Raw genomic sequence first — 19,752 nt, 5'->3', positions numbered from 1 at the left:
TGCTCCGAAAGCTAGTGATTCGAAACAAACCTGTTGGACTTTAACCTGGTGTTGTAAGACTTCTTACTGTTCTTCTTTGTAGTTTGTAGTTTAGTGACTCAGCTCGTTTCAGATTGAATCTGATGTTCTTGATGTTTATGATTTAAACATGTAGATGATTGAATAGGCTCTTCAGGGATGATAATGAATCACAGACGTGTTATGTGTAATGTTCTTGTTGGATGCGCTGATTTATATTACAAGAACACTTGTAGCTAAAACTATAAACAATTTATTACCATTAACTGTGGGGCAACTATATACAAAATAACAGATGCATAACAGTACGATCATGCACTAGCAACCTCTCTCTCCAGTTCCCAAGTCAGGCTGAGGTCACCTGACTCTAACATTCACTTATATACTAATGAGACTCCTAGTGGTCAGTCACTGAATTACGACATAACCATGATATCACTACATTATGGTGTAGAAGGTGACCATTTTGCCTCTCATGTTTGCACCGCCTCTCCAAATGAGCATTATGATTTAATGCCATTTTCCTGTACCCCTGCTCGTTGTTTCAATTCAAATAATCATCCATGCCCTCTTCAATGCCTCAATTAAACTTCTGGGTTGGATTTGTGAAGAAGTCAGTCTGCAGCAGGTTGCTCCTGGTTGATTATGTCAGCAAACAAGGCTCGAAGCTTACCAAATAGGTTGGAGAAAAATGGAAGCAGGAAGGACCCCACTTAGGTCTTCTCCCTGAGCTGCTTGTCCTCAGTTTGGCTGTGAACTATGTGTTTAAAACATACAAGGGGTTGACTTGGCATGTGACCTTCCTTTTCCAACTGCCAGTGGGATTTAAATGTTTTTTGTGTATTCCAAACGTAACGTGATTAGCTCATGTCTGAATGCCAGGGTCCAATTGTCCAAGTGATTAGTCTCAATGGCTCCTATCCAACAGTTGAATGTCGCAGGTTATTGCCATAGATGCCCTGCAAATGAGACAGGAGATATGAGTCCTTAACAGTCCCCTGAAGTCATTGTCTTTGGGTTTTGCAGAAAGACTGACTCCACTCCAATGAATTGGAATGTGGAATGTATAGTAATTCAAATTGGGCTGTGAGTTCAAGCCACTCCAGTCTCTGTGTTTCTGAAAAGTCTGAGTTAAAAGTTCAATTCAGGTTTCCAGACAATCGATTAAACATCATTATTCAGCAACAAGCCCAGCTTCATGACAGTATGCAATATTTTATAGATTTTCCTCCTACTCTTGCCTATTTCTGTTCCTCAGTTAAAATGTTTCTCTCTGAAGTTTTGCACCCTTACCTTCCTGTTGGTCATCTTCCAACCTCTGACGTTCCATCTGGAATTGATTACCTACCAGATGTGCTCACCACTCCACCTGTTGCAACCTCTACATTATACAAACAGAATAGTTACCAGATAGGTTGATAGTACAGAACTTGAATATTGTGCAAAATAAATATATTTTGATGAAACTTTTCATCAGGACAAATGCAAGAATGCCAGATTTCATACTACCACAACAATGTCTGCCCCTGGAGGAAAGGGCTCTGATTGGTTGGCAGGGTGCTTCTGTTCGGTTGTGTCATTGCCATGGGGAAAGCAACAGGGAATTATAGATCCCTCCCTATTCAAAAAAGACAAAGACTCACATTCAAAGTACTGTCTTGCATCTTTGACTTTGTCTATATATATGTTTCTGGTACCGACCTCTTCATTCACCTGAGGATGGAGCAGTGCTCCGAAAGCTAGTGATTCGAAACAAACCTGTTGGACTGTAACCTGGTGTAAGGATTCAAAAAAGGCACAAGGCTTGAACATGTTCCTTTTATTTGCAGAGAACGAGTTCCTGTGTATGAATGTATCTTGTTTCTAGCAAGTAAATTAGCCATGTTATGAGCTTAAATTTCCTCAAATTGGTTGTTAGTGTAGTTTAAATTTTTTTTTAGAATACCCAATTAATTTTTTCCAATTAAGGGACAATTTAGTGTGACCAATCCACCTACCCTGCATATCTTTGGGTTGTAGGGGTGAAACCCACGCAAACACGGGGAGAATATGCAAACTCCACACGGACATGACCCAAATCCGGGATCGAACCTGGGACCTCAGCGCCATGAGGCAGCAATGCTAACCACTGCGCCGCTGTGCTGCCCATCATAGATTGTTAGTGTAGTTTTTAGTGTACTCAGGATTGTTCAGTAAGTGCTGCCCAATCACAGAATCACGTCTGACTGTAGACATTTTGTTTTGTGTTTTGCAAGTGCGAGCTGGTTGAATCCAATCTGTACTCTGCTTATTGTGAACAGCCTGCTTATTGTGAACAGCAGGAGGAACATGCTGTTTGATGTGATTATAGGCCCATGTCACGATGATTCCCAAGGTCTTGCTTTTGAAATTTGATATTCTTGCCCTTGTCCGGAAAGTGGAGCTGAGTCCACAAAAGATCAGCCATGATCAGCCAAGAGGCAAGGCCACTTTGGATTTGGTTTTGGGTAATGAACCAGGCCAGGTGTTGGATTTGGAGGTAGGAAAGCACTTTGGGGACAGTGACCATAATTCGGTGAGATAAGTATACACCGCAGGGCAGGAGTTATAGCTGGGGGAAGGGCAATTATGATGCCATTAAACATGACTTGGGGGGGATAGGTTGGCGAAGTAGGCTGCAAGTGTTGGGCACACTGGATAAGTGGAGCTTGTTCAAGGAACAGCTACTGCGTGTTCTGGATAAGTACGTACCGGTCAGGCAGGGAGGAAGGCGTTGAGCGAGGGAACCGTGGTTTACCAAAGAAGTGGAATCTCTTGTTAAGAGGAAGAAGGAGGCCTATGTGAAGATGAGGTGTGAAGTTTCAGTTGGGGCGATGGATAGTTACAAGGTAGCGAGGAAGGATCTAAAGAGAGAGCTAAGACGAGCAAGGAGGGGACATGAGAAGTATTTGGCAGGTAGGATCAAGGAAAACCCAAAAGCTTTCTATAGGTATGTCAGGAATAAAAGAATGACTAGGGTAAGAGTAGGGCCAGTCAAGGACAGGGATGGGAAGTTGTGTGTGGAGTCTGAAGAGATAGGCGAGATACTAAATGAATATTTTTTGTCAGTATTCACTCAGGAAAATGATAATGTTGTGGAGGAGAATGGTGAGACCCAATGCCAATAGATGGCATTGAGGTACGTAGGGAAGAGGTGTTGGCAATTCTGGACAGGCCGAAAATAGATAAGTCCCCGGGGCCTGATGGGATTTATCCTAGGATTCTCTGGGAGGCCAGGGAAGAGATTGCTGGGCCCTTGGCTTTGATTTTTATGTCATCATTGGCTACAGGAATAGTGCCAGAGGACTGGAGGTTAGCAAATGTGGTCCCTTTGTTCAAAAAGGGGAGTAGAGACAACCCAGGCAACTATAGACCGGTGAGCCTCACGTCTGATGTGGGTAAAGTCTTGGAGGGGATTATAAGATACAAGATTTATAATCATCGAGATAGGAATAATATGATCAGGGATAGTCAACATGGCTTTGTGAAGGGTAGGTCATGCCTCACAAACCTTATAGAATTCTTTGAGAAGGTGACTGAACAGGTAGACGAGGGTAGAGCAGTTGATGTGGTGTATATGGATTTCAGTAAAGCGTTTGATAAGGTTCCCCACGGTAGGCTATTGCAGAAAATACGGAGGCTGGGGATTGAGGGTGATTTAGAGATGTGGATCAGAAATTGGCTAGCTGAAAGGAGACAGAGGGTGTTGGTTGATGGGAAATGTTCAGAATGGTGTTCAGTTACAAGTGGCGTACCACAAGGATCTGTTCAGGGGCCGTTGCTGTTTGTCATTTTTATCAATGACCTAGAGGAGGGCGCAGAAGGGTGGGTGAGTAAATTTGCGGACGACACTAAAGTCGGTGGTGTTGTCGACAGTGCGGAAGGATGTAGCAGGTTACAGAGGGACATAGATAAGCTGCAGAGCTGGGCTGAGAGGTGGCAAATGGAGTTTAATGTAGAGAAGTGTGAGGTGATTCACTTTGGAAGGAATAACAGGAATGCGGAATATTTGGCTAATGGTAAAGTTCTTGGAAGTGTGGATGAGCAGAGGGATCTAGGTGTCCATGTACATAGATCCCTGAAAATTGCCACCCAGGTTGATAGGGTGGTGAAGAAGGCCTATGGAGTGTTGGCCTTTATTGGTAATGGGATTGAGATCCGGAGTCATGAGGTCATGTTGCAGCTGTACAAAACTCTGGTACCGCCGCATTTGGAGTATTGCGTACAGTTCTGGTCACCGCATTATAGGAAGGACGTGGAAGCTTTGGAGCGGATGCAGAGGAGATTTACCAGGATGTTGCCTGGTATGGAGGGAAAATCCATGAGGAAAGGCTGATGGACTTGAGGTTGTTTTCGTTGGAGAGAAGAAGGTTAAGAGGAGACTTAGTAGAGGCATACAAAATGATCAGGGGGTTAGATAGGGTGGACAGTGAGAGTCTTCTCCCGCGGATGGAAATGGCTAGCACAAGGGGACATAGCCTTAAACTGAGGGGTAATAGATATAGGACAGAGGCCAGAGGTAGGTTCTTTACGCAAAGAGTGGTGAGGCCGTGGAATGCCCTACCTGCAACAGTAGTGAACTCGCCAACATTGAGGGCATTTAAAAGTTTATTGGATTAGCATATGGATGATAATGGCATAGTGTAGGTTAGGTGGCTTTTTGTTTCGGTGCAACATTGTGGGCCGAAGGGCCTGTACTGCGCTGTATCGTTCTATGTTCTATGTTCTATGATCTCATTGAATGGTGGAGCAGGCTCGAGGGGCCAGGTGGCCTACTCCTGCTCCTAGTTCTTATGTTCTTATGAACATCAGTGAAAGGTTTTGGCAGCATGTCTCTCTTCTCAGCAATACCTCAATGTTCATAGAAAGTCTATTTTTTTTCCTTTATTGTCCTATAATAATAATAATAATAATCTTTTTATTGTCACAAGTGTGAAGTTACTGTAAAAAGCCCCTAGTCGCCACATTCCAGCGTCTGTTCGGGGAAGCCCGTACGGGAATTGAAACCGTACTGCTGGCCTTGTTCTGCATTACAAACCAGCTGTCTCGCCCACTAAGCTCCTGTATCTTTGTTTTATTGTTCTTTTTGTTATTCTTGGTTATTTACGAATGCAGCATTGTTGTTCTGGCAGCACTACTTTATCTCCTCAATCCTTTTGGTAAACATAACTTCCTTTCTCAAATCCTGGTAAGATATCAGAGAAGGTTACTTTGCATCCTTGATCTTGGAATTTTGAACTAATTCTCATTCATGTGACTATTGGGGCACACATATCCATTCCCCAACCTAAGCTCCTGTCTACTATCTACTGTGTAAGTGGCCCCTTCACTATCATTCTTAATCCTTTTTCATTATGTACTGCTGTATTCACAGAGCTCACTGTCCTCTACGTATCGTCCTTATTCAGCCTCTGATCTCCGGGTAAGCGTTTTCCAAGGCGGCCTTCAGAACGCGCGACAACGCAGAATCACCGAGCAGAAACTCATAGCCAAGTTCCGCACACACGAGTGCGCCCTCAACCGGGACCTGGGATTCATATCGCATTACATTCATCCCCACCATCTGGCCTGGGCTTGCAAAATCCTACCAACTGTCCTGGCTTGAGACAATTCACACCTCTTTAACCTGGGGTTACCCCTATCTCTGGATCTGTAAAGACTTAATTATCTGCAAATGCTCGCATTCAAAGCATTGTCTTGCATCTTTAAATTTGTCTATATATATGTTTCTGGAACATACCTCTTCATTCACCTGAGGAAGGAGCAGTGCTCCGTAGGCTAGTGTTTGAAACAAACCTGTTGGACTTTAACCTGGTGTTGTAAGACTTCTTACTGTGCTCACCCCAGTCCAACGCCGGCATCTCCACATCATATTGTCCTTATGACAGATATGTCCAGCAACAAATCCTATGTAAAGAATGACCTGCAACTTCAATCTTTCTGCTACTCACAAACCCATTTTGTTCAGGTTTTCTAACTATCATTCATTCTGTAACCTTATAACCTTCTGCAGTTTGGACTACACCTGGTATCTGTTTACTAAGATAATCTGTTGGGTAGACCCACAAGTTTTCTATTTTACGTTCTTCTGAACCAACTTTAATTGATTCAGTGTCTCCATATCCTTATTTCCTTCAGAGCATCTGACATGTCAACACTGTTCCTGTCTCCCATTCCAATCCACAAAGATTCGCCTTTGAGGTCTTATGCGAGCCTGCATCTTCCACGTCCTGTGTACTCCCTGGCCACCTAAATCCCTAATGCACTCACCACCCCTGTCTGCCCTTGTACATTTTTACACATATCTCTTTAGGGTCATACCTGTTTCTTTAAGCTTATGGAAGAAAAAAGCAGTTTTCACATCTCTTCCCTCATACTATTGCCTCTATTTGTCTTGTTTGTGAACCTGCCACTGCAAATATACCCCTGATTTGTACCTCTTTTTCTTCCTGTCAACTATTTTGATTTTTTGTTATATTTTCTGTCTCTGGTTTTGATCTTTTATTTCAAGAGTTTCCTTTGGTTTTACTTTAGTCTGATATCCACTTTTAATTATTACTTCCTTTAAGTGCTTTTAATTACCTTTCACTCTCCACTTTGCCTTTAAATTTCCTCAGATGCTGTCTTTTTAATGAATTATTTTCTGCCCATGCTGGCCATCATTCAATTGCTTTAGGTTATTGTATAGAAGCTTTGTTAAACAGCGCTTGGAGTACTGTGTGCAATTTTGGTCCCCTTACCTCAGAAAGGGTATTATTGCCATAGAGGGAGTGCAACAAAGATTCACCAAACTTGTTCCAGAATGGAAGGCTGACTTATGAAGACAGACTGGGCAAACTGGGCCTGTATTCTCTCGACTTCTGAAAAATACGAAATGATCTCATTGGAACCTACAAAATACTTAAAGGGATAGAGAGGGTGGATGGATATATTTTCCTTGGTTGGGAAGTCTAGAACCAGGGGGCACAATTTCAAAATAAGGGAGAAGCCTCTTAGGCCCAAGGTGTGGAGAAATGTCTTTACACAGGGGGTTGTGAATCTTTGGAATTCTCTAGCCCGGAGGGTGGTGAAACTCAGTCATTGAGTATGTTTAAAACAGAGATTTATAGATTTATGATTAACAATAAAGTAAAGGGTTATAGGCATAGTGTGGGTAAAAGGCACTGAAGTGTCTGATCAGTCATGATCGTATTGACTGGCAAAACAGACTTGACAGGCTGAATGGCTTACTCCTGAACCTATGTTCCTATGTTAGTTCTTGCACTCCTGCTTCACACAAAAGTTTCATGATAAGCTGAATTGTCCCAAATGTGTTGAAGCTTTTAACCAGCATTGCAGTTCCCCCTGTCCCAACCCAAATCTAAAGGTCCATGGTAGATTCTATCTTCTCCTTAATCCCTGATATCAATTTTAAATCATTACCATCCCACTGCCTCAGTAATAAGTTTGGTTGTTGCAGGTTACTTGCACTCTTTGAAGTCACAGATGAGGTGAGTGGAAGGAACCTGGGGAAAGAAACAGGTTAGGATAGTGACAGCTTGTGACAAACTGACCTGTTAGCATTAGCAAGTCCCAAAGGATCAGAAATGATGACCAAACTGCAATAACATTCTCAATAAGATGTACATTTTTAAAGTCAGACACTTCTGCTGGAAATGTAATTACTCTGGGGGCAATTCTCCGATATGGAGGCCAAGTGTTCGCACCGTCGTGAACGCCATTGCGTTTCACGACGGCGCGAACAGGGCCCGGGCACGATCTATTCTGGCCCCCACAGGGAGCCAGCACGGCGCTGGAGCGGTTCACGCCATTCCAGCCTCCTTATGCGGCGCCAAATGGGCGCCGCGCCAACCCGTGCATGCGCAGTTGGGGCAGCCCAATCCTGCGCATGCGTGGGGAACGTCTTACGCTTGCTGGCCCCTCACCAACATGCGCCGGTGTTCTGGGGCCACGAGCGGAAGGAGGTAGGCCCAGGGGGGGAGAGGCCGGCCCGCCGATCGGTGGGCCCCGATCAGGGGCCAGACCCCATCGGAGGCCATCCCGGTGAAGGAGCCCCCCTCCCTCCCCCACAGGCCGCCCCCCTCCCCCCCCCCAGCATTCCCGCAGAGTTCCCGCCGGCAGCGACCAGGGGTGGACGGCGCCGGTGGGAACCTGTCGTGCCGAGCGGCCCGGTGCGAATCACGCGCCGCTGGTTTCCGGGGAGTGGGAGAATCACGTGCGGGGGTCAGGGCAGCGTGGCGCGATTCACGCGGCGCCCCAGCGACTCTCCCACCCAGCGTGGGGAGGGAGAATAGCGCCCAAAATCGTTGTTGTGAATAGAATTTAAGATTTAATGACAGAGGAATATTAGAAACCTGAGCAAAAGAAGGTCATGTGGCCCTCTGAGCCTGCTCTGCCATTCAATAAGATCATAGCTGAGCTGTTATGCGAGGAAGATATTAGGAAATTGGGTTCAGAAATGAGACCCCAATGTAGCAGGCAATTCTGGGGTTAAATAGACTGAGGGGAAAAACCTGCTAGCAGGAATATGCCCACACCTTGCCCCAGTCAGACTTAAACTCATTAGTGGGAATACACAGGATGCCCCAGATCCATTGTTCTTCGGGACACTCCTGTCTGACCAACTATTAGCCCATTGTAGAGTCTTTTTGTCTGTCAATGGGAGATTGGCTGCATATCAATAGCATGGCTCTGTTATTTAGTATAAATCGAAGTGGGATATCAAACAGCTAAGATAACACTGATGGGTTCAAGCCTGGAAACCCCAGCAGAGAACATTTGTTTGAGGGACTGGGCAGAGTTCAGAGGGCGAAAGATTGCTGTTCTGAACAGTTACAGAGAAGACGACTTTGGAAATTGACCGCGAGAGGTCATGAAAATTACAGAGAAGGAGGCTTTGGAAATCGATCAAGTGAGGTCTCAAAAGTTACAGAGGGGAAGGTTTTGGAAATTGGCCGAGAGCGGTCATGAAAGTTGCCACCGAGGCAGGGTTTGGAAAATGTTTTTAAATGAATATCCCTAACAGAAGAACAATTGCTTTGAAAGTGCAAGTATGCCTCTGTCTTCTGGTGCAAGTGGCATGAAAGGTGCATGTTTCATAAAGTGCTGTTTAATGGGAACTAGTGTGTTAAGGTTAAAAAACTACATATAATCTGCTAATGTTTGGTTTGAAGTTGAAAAGTTTAAATATTGTTTCCTTTTGTTTTGTTTTAATAAAGTTTGTTTATAAAATAACCAAGCCATATTTATTCTATTATCACTCCTGGAAGAACAGGGGCTGGTTTAGCTCAGTGGGTTAAACAGCTGGCCCGTACCGGCCTCCCTGAACAGGCGCCAGAATGTGGCGACTAGGGGCTTTTCACAGTAACTTCATTGAAGCCTACTTGTGACAGTAAAATATTATTATTATTATTATTAAATCAATCTTTCTGCACTGCCTTAAAACCAAAATGTTATGGCTCAGGTTCAGTCTCTTAGCCACTGTTGTGAATTTACCAGGCGTCCATAACTGAAGGTATACCTCAACCTCACTTTCTTGCCCCATTGCCATATCCCTTCAATCCTTTCCTGCTGTGCGATCATTTTAGACATTCTACAATATTCATTGGGCCTTGTAAGCCTAAGATTACAGACGGCATATGGTTTTGAAAATAAACTATGAAATTATAGAGTTAATTAAAATAGGAATTACATGTTGGCAGAGCTGTCCTTAATTCAGCTCTGACTTAATCATTTGTGGTGCAGACATGTAATATTTAAAATGTGCAAGAGTTAGCAGGATGCAAGAAATGTAATCCCTTTAACAGTATTTGTTGGCAGCATGAATTATAGGAATTTATTTTGTGTTTTATGGGGTGGGTCAGGGTTTTGCAAAGGTGTACTTTGAAAAATATAATGTTTCACTCCTCATGTTCTAGTGTCCTAAGTTCACTTATTCCAGCCATGAGTGTAAGTTAATGTCCCCACTTCCTGGCTTCGAATGATGCAACTGGCTGGAGGTTGCACCAGGGTAATCTGCAGATGAATCACCCTCCCATCTAAACAGAGATCCTGGCTTCAGTGTGTCAACAGATCAGTGTGGTTATCATTTATAACTCAGACACTGGGAACAAACCCACATCTGACCACAGGGCTGAACCATGTCTTGGAGCTCCGGAGTGGGCTCATCTAAACATTTTTTTTTTATTTGGACAATACTTGCTAAGGAGAAATTTCACACTGTGCAAATATACAGATTAATTGTAATGTTTTCTTGTTCTCAGCCTCAAATTAACACTTGTCCAATAGGACCAATTTTAAACCAGCTGCCTTAGCACTTGTAAGATTTAAAGTAAATGCTTTAGCCTACAAATTATTGTGTTATGTTACAATACACATGCTGATGCATTTGCATGGCATTACTTTGTCAACTGTAATGATCCATGTATTTAAAATAACAACAGTACTGGCTTAACAATACTGAAATTCTGAATGGGCCACTTTACCATTCAAATTGTGGTGGGGTGGGGTATCTGCCTGCCATTGCACCCTGGAAATGATCTCTTAGGTTGTGTCATTGGCCCAAAAGGGGAGGAGTGCATTCCATTAATGGTACCAGGGGGAAGGAGTGAAGAATTGTGGAATGGTAACATGCTGCACCGTTGCAGGAAGAGGCAGACTGTTCCATCTGAAGGTTCCCCCTTTCTTAACAAAGTGGTGTTTGCTGGGATTTTGGGAAATTGGTTGTTGGGATTAGTGCTCAGTTCAGGTTTAAACAAGACATGACATTGAACATTGTGAGATTGAGTCTGGGTGAGCAGTCTTTTCACCCTGCCATCAGTTCCAGAATGCAGTCTAATCTGTTCCTTTACTGCTTTGTGTGGCTCTGCTTTACACCAAAACATGCAATAGGCAACTGAACTATCAACGAAAACCTGATTAAGACTGAAATCAATTTGTAGTGAAACGCAGCATTCGTTATTTTTTTCTGTGTTTCAAAGCTCTGTACCAAGTGGGCAATTTGACATTTTGAATAGGTGAAAATATTTTCCGGGGAAAACTTCTACAGATTTATTTTGATTGATATTTACACTCAACATTGGTTGAGTTTGTTTACACTCAATAATGCTTAATTGAAAGGAGCAGTGTGGTACATGAAGAAACTTCTCATTATGCAAGACACAGCTAGCGAGTTGCACAGTCGCGCTTGACAGAACAGCATACTTTTTACCTGATCCAACATGCAAACTAGAGGCTGCAGGCAGTTTGAACTCAAAACCTTCTTATCCTGATCTGTGGAATTCCTATTGTTGATTATGTATATTTTTCAATAACCCATTTACCAAAACGTATTCCTTAAAAAAGGAAAATCAAAATCATGGAAAGTATTCAAGTTGGATATGTGCATTTTATTCTCTGCAATGTAAAATACACAGAACTGTGGCAAAGCACAAATAATATGCAAAGTAAATATTGAAGGACACAAGCAGTCAAAGCAGCAAGATACTGCACAATTCATTATCATACTGGCTTTGGTACTCACAGCCCAGATGTCTTGGATTCAAATTCCATCATGGCAAATTGTGAAAGTCACCTCACTCTCAAAGTGATTTGCTATATGAAAAAGAACTGACAATGAAAGCTGCTGCCTTGCCATGACAAGACAATGACAGGGAAAGAAGCTGCTTGCATATCAATTAGCAAAGTACAACAAAGGTGATCTTGCCAGCAATGTTCAATACTTACAAGAAACGTTATGGTAACAACAATATTATGTGTGTGTGTGTTGTGTATGTGTATCAAATATGTACAAGCAAAGATTTTTTCTGACAATCACAGACGAGGGAGTGTAAGTCAAGGTGAGGTCGAGGATCAGGAACGATCTTATAGAATTACAGAGCACACTGTATGGTCCATTGCTACTCGTATTTCTTATGTTCGTATGTACTTGAATCATACAATCCCTACAGTGCAGAAGGAGGCCATTCGGCCCATCGAGTCTGCATTGACCCGCCAAAAGAGCACTGCACCCAGGTCCACTACCCCGCCCATTCGGCTCTGGCCCCATAACCCCTTAACCTAACCTGCACATCCTTGGACACCAAGGGGAAATTTAGCAAGGTTAATTGACTTAACCTGCACTTCTTTGGACTGTGGGAGTAAACCTGAGCACCCGGAGGAAGTCCAAGCAGACATGGGAGAACATGTAAAGACCACATTGTTACTTAATTCCATACCAGAATTGAACCCGGGTACCTGTGCTGTGAGGCAGCAGTGCTAACCACTGTTCCACCGTGTCACACAAATGTTGAACCATTTTTTCCAGTTGCTTTATTATTGACCTCATGTATATATTTGCACTTTAATAGGGAATTAAGAATAAATACATATCAATAAATACATGGGTGTGGGAGAAGCAAAACAAACATGACCATAAATGATTTGACAATCTAAAAGAATGTGGATTCTAAATGCAAAGATCAATCTCTGTAAAACCTATCGAGAAAAACATAACAAACCTCCAAAAAATGTATTAAACGGTATGAAAACAAAGAGAAAACCAGAAATAAATATAAACGTCAAATGCAACAGAAATAAATTATTCCAGTTATAGAACAGTAAGATAAATTGAGATCTCTTAATGAGGAAAACAGATTTGTGTGATGCCCGGGGTGGGGAAGATTGAGCTGACTCCCCTTATAGTCAACTTCCTCAGCTGGCCGCAACAAAGGTTTTAAAATGTATTTTCCCCCTAAATACCTTTTCCAATCCAAGTGTATTTATTTGTTTAAAAGGAACCAATCAAACTAGGTTATTTTGAGTCAAAGCAGAGTAAATATATTAGTTACTAAACCAGGGGAAAAATAATAAAGATGTAACTACACACACACATATATCAGAAGTAAGAAAGATAGAATCCAATTGAAAAGTTAAAATAATATACACTTAAGTCTTTTGCTTGTCTGTGAAGTGTACATTGTTGAACATTGCAGCTGTTTGAAGTTATTCGCTTTCCTCTGGAATTTTGGGGTTGACTTGGTTCAGGTCTACACTTTGTTTGCTGCAAAGAGAAAGAGAGAGGGGGAGAGGGAGAGATCTTTCCTGCCTAATTGCAACAGTGCTTTTAGGTGACTGTGATGTTTCTTTTTCCTCCTCCTTCTCCTAATTCTGCTTGGCAGAACCAGTTTTAAAAACCGCTGTCTACATATTCCCAGTAAGAAGTCTTACAACACCAGGTTAATTTGGAATGACCAGCTTTCGGAGCGCAGCTCCTTCATCAGGTGAGTGAAGAGGTAGGTTACACAAACACAGCATATAAAGAAAAAGCCAATGATGCACGATGATACTTTGTCTGCACCCTTTACAGTGGTATCACATCCCTCCTATAATGTGGATTTCAGAACTGCACACAATACTTTAGCTGTGGTCTAACCAACGTTTTATACAGTTCCAGCACAACCTCCCTGCTCTTAAACTATATGCCTCGGCTAATAAAGGTACGTATACCATATGCCTTCTTAACTATTATATCCACCTGCTCTGCTACCTTAAGAGATGGTGTGCAGCACACACGGTCCCTCCGATCCTCAATACTTCCCAGGGTCCTGCCATACAGAATCAATGAACCATTGACAAGTTTCGCATGCTACTGAAGAACTTGAAACTGACAAAATAAGCAAACTTGCTTTTGAAATCTCCTTTGAGAAAAACAGCTCACTTTACAACCTCATTAAATATTATTCAAACAGCCTTTCACATCATCAGTGAAAAAATCCTCTTCACACCTCTTAATCTTGACCAAATAAACAAACAGGCATGGAAACACATCATCAAAGAAGTACTAGCTTATTTCAACCCCTAAAATCTGACAACCAAACAAAGCTTTCATTCCCTTTTCTGACTGTGCAAACAGATTCCTGCTGAGCTGAATCCATTAGCCATTCTAAGAGCTCAGACTAGCATTGGAAATGACGCCATATGGCATTTGTATTAACAGACATAGGTTCAACAGATGGCTAGAAATTTGTTTTTCAGATGGCTTAATTTTGAATGCTTGGCTGAGCTCCAAGAATGGTTAATGGTGGGGAGGTAGAGAAGTAAGGAGGGGTTCTGTGAGCCGGGTGTGAGTCAGAAAACCAGAAGACAGCAGACGGTGAAGAAGGACTTGAGGGAATGGAGTGGAAGGTGTGTAATGGGCATGAGGCACTGAGTTTATTTTCAGAGCAGGCACTCCAGTATTTTTTGAAAATGCCCCTTATTCTATTTGTGTGACAGTCTTCATTCAGCCCTTCAAACAAAGCCCGAGGACTCAAGTTCATATATCTGCAACACCGGGGCACATTGAGGTACATCAATCAAATCGGCAATTCCCATTATCATACAACCAGGGTTGTATAATTTCAATTATGTCACAGAGATTGAGATAAAGTTTTCCAACAGCAACAAAAGGTGAATACCTGTCAAAAGGTTCACCTGATATCCAATTCAGGTTGGAATTGATCTTGTTTGGACAGCAATAGAAAGTGGACTAGCATGTTAAAAAGATAATTTGCATTTATATTGCATCTTTCTTGGGCTCAGCGTATCCCAATGTGCATTGCATCCAATGATGTACTTTTGTAATGTAGTCATCATTCAATTTACCTTTGAATCTGAATTGAATCAGTTCAGCGTTTGAAATAAGAAATAACTAATACCATTTGCACTTGGCTGTTATCATTTGTCGCTTAAATATAATTTAACCGATACATAGCTGGAAAAATCATTGTTCATGTCACAGTCAGACTTTTATGTGTTTCTCACCATCTGTGATCAGTGTGCTTTGTATGTGAGTTGTGAGGATTTTCTTGTGATTGTCCCAATTGAAATTATTCAAGCAGAAAGCTTTTAGAATGAGTTTTAAAATAAAGATTTTCTTACCATCCCTCACTTGCCTCAGAGGATTGTTTCACTCACTTGACTCACTCACACTATTGCTCACTCACACTATTACATAAACGTTTGGTACAGGAAGAAAAAAAACAATTCAATTACAGAGTATAATTGTTTCAGTCTCTCTTTTCTGGCAGGACAGGATCTTCTTAGATGAGTTGATGCTTTTAGTTGAAGTGAAGGCATTGTAAGCAGAGGATTCACAGTCATCTGCAAGGCTTCTTGTAGCTAATTTTCGCGGATGTTGGTTCTCAGGTCAACTTGATGCTGGAACAAGTTAGGGAGAGTCCATCTCCTACTTTCAAGCTATGGTTGTTTATTACCTTCTGCGTAGTTGACTTGTAGCTGGAGTATTGGCTTTCTGCTGGTCTCTCTTTCCCTGAGTTGATTCCTGCTGTTCTAAAAGCGGCAAGACAGCATCAAACATGGCTGTTTCACCTATGTGACCTGTTACAAGCCCTTCCCTGCCCCAGAGTGTAAGGGACTGCCCTCAACCACCCCGCCACAGTCTCTCAATTGCTTACACCCTCATCCTTGCTGGACCGGCCTGACTTGTCCTGGTGAACCTGTCCAACTTAACCTGCCTCTCCAGCCTCCATTGCTGGCTTGGTCTGGGGTTGGGCTGCAAATTAAGATAGCTGGTTGAATCTTTCTCCATTTCTTCTTCTTCTTCTTACCTTTTTCACTCCTTAATGGAGCATAGGCCATGGACAAATTCTCCCCATCTAATCCTGTCTTGGGCCATTCTCTCCAGTTGTTCCCATGTATTACCCTCGATTCTCATCTCATTTTCAGTATCCTGCTTCCATGTGTTTCATGATCTGCCTTGCCTTCTCTTTCCTTGTGGGTCCATGTGAGAGCTGTGTAATGTTGTTACATAGTTTCCTTGAAGTATGGCCTATCCAATTCCACTTTCGCCTCTGGATTTGGAGGACCATTGGGTCTTGTTTTGTCTCCTGCTGTAGGCTAACAGTATTGACGGTCTTTGCCCAGTATATCCTTTGGATCCTTCTGAGGCTTCTGTTGATGAAGAATTGGATTGTCGCCAACATTGTTTTGGTGGCCCTCTAATTTTCAGAGCTTTAAAGGAGATCTCACTTTACATTGGAGTTGAAGATCTTTAGCTTTGTGGCCTTGGTGATCTCACTTGATTTCCAGATGTTGAAGAGAGTGATAAATGCTGTTCTAGCCTTCCCAATTCTGATCTTTACATCCTCACCTGTCCCACTGGTAGTACATACGTCACTACCCAGATAGGTAAAAGAAGTTATTTCATCCAACTTGGTGTTCCTTATCTTAATGGGGTTGTTAATCCGAGCGTTTATTCGCATTATCTTTGTTTTCCATATATTGATGGTAAGGTCAACTTTGGGCGATCATTGCGTCGTGCCAGGTTTTATCTTGCATTTAAATGTTGTTGTGGAATAATAAAGCCAAGTAATCCACAAAGTTTAAATCTTCCAGCTGTATTGTGAGGATCCATTTTCTCCACTAAACTGACCAAAATCAATGAATGAGGATATTGAGGAAGATTGGGCTGGGAGGACTTTCAATGGATTCCCACACCTTCCAGAGCTTTTGTGGATTTTCTGGCTACTGCTGGATTTTTCCAGTGGGGAAGGTGCCGAATGCATCCATCATAATCTGGCAGCATGGAAATGACGGTGGAGAATTGAGACCCAGAAACTCACCACTTTAATCAGTACAAAAAACAATGCCAAACGTTTCCAGGAGAGTGTTGGGGATAAAGCCAGGGCAGTGATAGATGGCCGAGGGAGTTTGCCTATGAGAAGAAGAGGAGTCAGTAGCGCATGGGCACCCCCTTTCTTTTCTTTTTATAAATTTAGAGTATCAATCCATTTTTTCCAATTAAGGGGCAATTTAGCGTGGCCAATCCATCTACCCTGCACATCTTTGAGTTGTGGGGGCAAAACCCACGCAAACACAGGGAGAATGTGCAAACTCCACATGGACAGTGACCCAGAGCCTGGATCGAATCTGAGACCTCGGCGCTGTGAGGCAGCAGTGCTAACCATTGCGCCCTGTTTCTTCCCAGATTCCAAACCATGGGGCGAGATTCTCCGACCCCCTGCCAGGTCGGAGAATCGCCGGGGGCTGGCGTGAATCCCGCCCCCGCCGTTTGCCAAATTCTCCGGCACCGGATATTCGGCGGGGGCGGGAATCGCGCCGCGCCGGTTGGCGGGCCCATCCCCGCGATTCTCCGGCCCGGATGGGCCGAAGTCCCGCTGCTAAAATGCCTGTCGCGCCAGCGTAGATTAAACCACCTACCTTACCGGCGGGACAAGGCAGCGCGGGCGGGCTCTGGGGTCCTGGGGGGGGGGGAGCGGGGCGATCTGGCCCCGGGGGGTGCCCCCACGGTGGCCTGGCCCGCGATCGGGGCCCACCGATCCGCGGCGGGCCTGTGCCGTGGGGCAATCTTTCCCTTCCGCCTTCGCCACGGTCTCCACCATGGCGGAGGCGGAAGAGACTCCCTCCACAGCGTATGTGCGGGAATGCCGTCAGCGGCCGCTAATGCTCCCGTGCATGCGCCGCCCAGAGATGTCATTTCCGCGCCAGCTGGCGGGGCACCAAAGGCCTTTTCCGCCAGCTGGTGGGGCGGAAATTCGTCTGGCGCCGGCCTAGCCCCTTAAGGTTGGGGCTCGGCCCCCAAAGATGCGGAGCATTCCGCACCTTTGGGGCGGCGCGATGCCCGACTGATTTGCGCCGTTTTGGGCGCCAGTCGGCGGACATCGCGCCAATACCGGGGAATTTCGCCCCATCCGGTCTCTATCTGAGGCCCTGAATGCACTTTCCCGTCAGATCTTTGGGACGTTTTTCTTCAAGTTCTTCTTGCTCTGGTTGAACTGCTGAATTGCTGTACCCTTAACCCCCACGGTAGTGCGCTCCTCCCTTTGAAGTGGGGACCCTGAGGTTGGGAGTTGCATTGGCTAATAACTGCTGAATCAGGAAAGTAGGTTTGAGTTGGATCATTTCCAAGAGTTGAAGTCCCACCCCAATGCTCCTCTGGTAGTAAATTGACCCTGGAAGAAACCCATGGCCTGTACCTCTAGCCAATTATGCTGCAAATCAAAGTAATAGAGTGTCTAATTGAATATAAACACACTCTTCAAGTTGACATAAATGCCTGGTACATCTTGGTTTAAAGACACAGTGGAGGATGCTGTAGACACACGGCCTAAATTGCTGCAATTACACTGTACAAACCACAATAAACAATCAATATAAATTAACATAAATATGGTGTGTCATTTAAACACCACCAGAATGTCGATGAAACAAGGATAGCAAACGTGTAGAGGCCTGATTGAGTCATAGACATCATAAATTACAGACAAGGATATTCACAATGTTCTGAGACTGTCATAATCGAGATTAAGTATGAAGCCAGTTGCTGTAAATGGCCCTTTGTTATTATGCTGATCGATTATAAATGAAGAGAAGGTAGAGATTTGAAAAGTGTGTGCAAGGAAAGCAAATGCTCATGATTACAGGTCTGCATTTTGACTGGTACAGGCAAACAACTAGATATTAACAGATACAAGTACCGTGGGATATTTTACCAGATCAAAAGTGCTGTATAAATGAACGTTGTTGTTGTATGGAGTTCCTTTACTGTTTTAGCATGGGTATTAACCTATTTAATATAGCTGAGTTAACACCCGTGCCAAATTAAATAACAGAAAAAAACCATACAAATGTATTAAGTACTTATATTGCTGGCAGTAATGTATAGGATTAGGTAGTGGAAGGTTTGCAGTGAGTAAATAAAGAGAAACTGTTTCCGATTTCTTCAGGATAGATAGCAGGGGGCACAGATTTAAAATGATTGACAAAAGAACAAGAGACAGTATGAGGAAAGGTTTTTCTGTGCAATGAATGGTTAGGATTTGAAATGCACTTTCTGATGATGTGGTGAATGCAGTTTCAATAATAACCTTCAAAAGGGAATTCGAGAAATACTTGAAAGGGAAAAGAATGCTGTGATGAATGCAGGATTTTAGATATATTGGACTATAAATATTTGGCAATTTAAAGGTTACAATCCTGGGTTTGAGTGTTTGACTGCAGTAGTCATGTTTTTTAAAGAATCTTGTTTTGCAAGACCAGAAAGCTTTTAGGAGCCAAAGTTGAAATTGAGCAGAGTAAAAAGCCTGGGCTAATGCAGTGTTGTTTGACTACGGGGAATCCCAGGGGAGTTAATGTGTTTGACCTTGGGGAGATGATATCATTGCTGGGTGGAGCTAAGGAATTCAGACATTTTGAGAAATGTTTTGAGTTGAGTTCTGATCTGGCTATCCCTTTAGACCACAAATAAGGTATTTTGCTTTCACAGTAGGATAGTTAAAAAAGATGAATAGTATTCAAAGCAGTGTAGACGTGTCTGAGGACAAGGTGGAAGCTGAAACAAACTAGTTGAAATAGCGTTTTTAAGACATCCAGCCAGAGTTTTACTCTGTCATTGGGATGTAGAATGGATTGAGAGCTGTATATTTTTCTTTTCTTGTTGTTTAATTGGAAATAGAAATAGTAATTAAGGGTATTGTATTGTATGAGTCGTATTGTTTGAGGGGTAATTGTAAGCTATTTTCGACTGTGACGTTAAAGAGTTTAATATTGTGTTAACAATAAAGTTTTGTTTTAAAAATACCAAATCCCTATTTTTCCATGCAATCATTCCTGGAGTGAAGTATTCTTTTCGCACAGTCTTACAAAATAAACTAAAATATTGGGTTTTGGTGCAGTATCCTAGTCACTGTTGGTGTCTGGTCTGGAATCAGAATAACA

At 43.1% G+C, this 19,752-nt stretch overlaps 1 protein-coding gene and 1 long non-coding RNA gene across 8 annotated transcripts in view; one reads left to right on the top strand and one right to left on the bottom strand.

Moving 5' to 3' along the window:
- Positions 1-19,752, top strand: part of fam110c (family with sequence similarity 110 member C) — a 242,255-nt gene that overhangs the window by 26,173 nt on the left and 196,330 nt on the right. The gene's annotated exons all lie outside the window — the stretch shown is intronic.
- Positions 290-11,369, bottom strand: LOC140411643 (uncharacterized). Its single transcript, XR_011940919.1, has 4 exons — positions 11,246-11,369; positions 1,528-1,636; positions 1,312-1,399; positions 290-977 (listed from the first exon to the last, which is right to left on the bottom strand). It is a non-coding gene; the product is annotated as an uncharacterized lncRNA (long non-coding RNA).

This window comes from Scyliorhinus torazame, chromosome 4 (genome assembly GCF_047496885.1).
Source record: "Scyliorhinus torazame isolate Kashiwa2021f chromosome 4, sScyTor2.1, whole genome shotgun sequence".
NCBI classification, from domain to species: domain Eukaryota; kingdom Metazoa; phylum Chordata; class Chondrichthyes; order Carcharhiniformes; family Scyliorhinidae; genus Scyliorhinus; species Scyliorhinus torazame.
The sequence above is the reverse complement of the archived record's forward strand: the minus strand, read 5'-3'. Positions and strand labels throughout refer to the sequence as shown.